The sequence below is a fragment of the Arachis hypogaea genome, chromosome 5 (assembly GCF_003086295.3).
Source record: "Arachis hypogaea cultivar Tifrunner chromosome 5, arahy.Tifrunner.gnm2.J5K5, whole genome shotgun sequence".
In the NCBI taxonomy this organism is placed as follows: domain Eukaryota; kingdom Viridiplantae; phylum Streptophyta; class Magnoliopsida; order Fabales; family Fabaceae; genus Arachis; species Arachis hypogaea.
This window is the reverse complement of record NC_092040.1, coordinates 105,665,595-105,669,080: the sequence shown is the minus strand read 5'-3', so window position 1 is coordinate 105,669,080 and position 3,486 is coordinate 105,665,595. Positions and strand designations below refer to the sequence as shown.

The window sequence follows — 3,486 nt, the reverse complement described above, 5'->3', positions numbered from 1 at the left end:
TGCACAAGTAACAAGATAAAGCTTAGATTGAACCAATAATGATAACTTGCTCATAAAAAGAGAATTCATAAAAGAAGATAGAATAAAATTCTGTCGCCACGCTTTAAAAGTATGCCGGTTTTTTTCTATGGCTACGCTTTTTAAGCGTGACAAAAAAGTGTGGTCAAATTTTGAATCAATTGCCACCTCATAAAAGTGTGGCTATTGACCTCTTTCGCTACGTTTTGAAGAGTAGCAAAAAAAAGTGGCCAAATCTTTATTCAATCGTCACCTTCATAAAAGTATGGCAATTGATTAGTTTTGACCACGCTTTTAAAGTATAACAAAGAAAGCATAGCCATAAATCTTTTTTCTTATAATATAATTATAGATTGATTTATTTTCACTGGAGAAGAAAAGAAAGAGCCAGGATAAGGATTTGCTCAAATAAAATGTGTAAGTGGTTATAAATTTGAAAACTTCACGCATACATGTAAAAGATAAGAAAAGCAAAGGTTACCCATATCATTTTTCGGATGACTGTGTCAATAATGGCATATACATGAGGACTTTCCATTCTTTTACGTTTATAGGCTTCAATATAATCATTTATCATATAGAAGAACTTTTTTGAAGGAATTTATGGCAACTAAAACATACCCTATTTTTGTCTGAAATGTTTTTGTTTTTCTTTTTTATGTGTGGCACTATGATCAGCTGTCTGCCTTTCTTTTTTATGTGATTGAGTTAATGTGTGTGAAATTACTAGCTAGAGATAGAAAAAAATCTTTTCTATGTATAAAATAAATAGAAAAGATTTTTTTAATTTTTTCTATGTTAAAATAAATAATTAAAAAAATTAACTAACATTAACTTAAAAAAAAAGTAATTTTTTAGTTGAACCCACCTCAAAATTATATAAAACTTTGGTTAATGTAAAGATAATCTCCTCGCATGTACTTGCAAAACTTATGTTAATTAAGAATGTCTAGAATGGTGTGCAAACGAAAAATGCTATTACTTAAATGAATCATGATCAAGGTGTAATGATATCTCAATGGTATTAAAAAGGAGGTTTAGCAAATTATTCAAATACGTACTTTTTAATAAGAATACTACATCTCTACAAGAATGTTTGTTAGTAAAAGTGTAAAACTCTTAAAAACTTGACTTATCCAATTTTAGAAACTTTAATTGAAAATAAGCAATATCACTTACAACTTGACAACAAATATTTAAGGGAGGAAATATTCGGATAATTAATCTAGCCTGCAGCACACTGTCTCAAAGCTTTTTGTGATTTGGCATTAAATTTGCATTTGGTGGATTAAATTCATGGAACAATTAATAAGTATCCACACAAGGTGCTAAAAATCACAGAATCAACAGGCCTCTGGTTAATGCATGCTGCACCTTTTTCTAGTAGTTAAGCTTTCTCTTTTCACCAGTGTTTACAGTAAAAATTAAAGCCCATGACTTCAAAAGCTATAATATATAAAAAAAATATTTTTATCTTAATTCACTCAAATATAATTGATAAATAAAAAAAAAAATTACATGAGATATTCAAATATAAAATTTCTTTTAATTTTGTAAAAGATCTTTTAAAAAAAGAACATCAAACAAAAAATCTTTTCTAAAAATAACGTAGAAACAAACTCTAATGACAGATAAAAAATTATATGTATAAATGTCACTGTATTAAAAAATAGAGGCTCTTAAAATAAGAATAAAGAATAGAGACTCTTAAAATAAGAATCGTAAATAAGTGTAGGTATATGATTAATTTGGTGTAGTGAGAAGTAAAATAAAATAAAAAATTGTAAAAATCACTGTATGAAATGTGAAGGCAAGAAGAACCTTTGCCTCTTACTTCTTGTGGGACAAGTTGATGTCATAGATGATGAAGCAATTTTGTTAACTACATATTTGAGTGATTGTTTGAGTTTTCAGGCAAACACCACCACCTCCTTCATATTCCTTAGAGCATAGCACCAATTGTTAAGGATAAATAGAGATAAATAGCTTAAATGTGAAGCGTGTGATTAGAAGTTAGTTATGCTCAACTGTCAAATTTGTTAAAAAGATAATTAGTTATTAGAAAAATCTACTTCAACTGTGATTATAAATGTAAGATTAGACCTCTTCTATAAAGTAGTTTTCTAAATCAATGAATTTATTTTCTCATTCTCTTCTCATCTTTCTCTGTTCTCTACTCCTTTTTTCTTTGGCTTCTAACTCTCTTTTTTAGATCTACCAGAATTTCTAATACCTTTTTACTAATATGCTCTTGATTCTGCCACCAACACCGCTATATCAGTTTTAACTGCTGTGAGCCTCAACCCTTTTAGCACTTGAATGAGTTCACTGAAAAGTTCTGGTCTATCATCACAGCAAACTGATGAAATTACAATGTTGTGCTTCAGTATCTTCACTTTAGCATAGCTTTCATCTTGATGATCAGGGTCACACTCTATTGTTACTTCATCAGTTTCACTTGGAATTGTGATGCTTTTGCTCACATCCATCGCTTTTAGCTTTAGATCCTTCACATGATCTACTATACTCCCTAGTAATGTAGCCTTGTCCATCTGCATCCGCAACAAAGCTTAATTAATTTGATTCTGCTTTTGTAAAATTCATTCCAGCATAATTGAAAGTTGAAGTTATATTGTTTTTACCCTTCTAGCTGAATTTGTTTTCAAAGCATAATCAATTATAGAATTTATGCAGTCTAGAAAACAAAAACATAATCTCAATAACATGTATAGTTTCTCTAGTTCTCTATCTATCAAGGTTGATGAATCAAGGTTGAAGTAGAATTCAAATGCTTAGTTCTATCATGGAACCTATTAAAGCTATTAATAGCATAAACTAATGATACCTTGCATATCATGTCATTTTCCTAAGGTAGGTAAATTCTATTTTCTTGCTAGAATTCAAGGCGGAAAAAAATCTAAACGCTGAATAGCATAATCAAAGTAACTTAATGCTTTGCCAAAATGGAGAGAAGTAAATAGTTAAACTAGTTCATAAATAATCACTTGTGCATTAATTTTAGGGGTGTTTATGTATCGGATCCAATCCGTATATTCGCATTCGATCCGAAAATTGTGGATATAAATTCAATTCGCAAGGTTATCGGATCAGATCCGATCTAATCTGCATACTAATAGAATCGGATTGCAGATTTTATGTAAGTATCCGCAAAAATAAAAAAATAAATAAGTAAATATTTTTTTATGTTTTATTTCAACTAATAATTATTATATATGTTGTATTATTTTAATTTATTATTTAAAAAAATATGTTTAATATTATTTTAAGAGTAAACATATTTAAAAAAATAGAAAAAATAAATTTTATTGATTTTTTTAATAAAAATAACCTTTTAAAAATATTTTTATGTTTTGCATATATATCCGATATTCAATCCGATCTGCAAATGTGTGAATCGGATCGGATCCAAATTTAAAAACTGCGGATATTGGATTCGATCCGATAATT

At 28.6% G+C, this 3,486-nt stretch overlaps 1 pseudogene; it reads right to left on the bottom strand.

The window, feature by feature from the left end:
* Positions 1 to 1,808: 1,808 nt before the first annotated feature.
* Positions 1,809 to 2,570, bottom strand: LOC112799833 (transcription factor bHLH51-like; annotated as a pseudogene).
* Between the last annotated feature and the right edge of the window lie 916 nt (positions 2,571 to 3,486).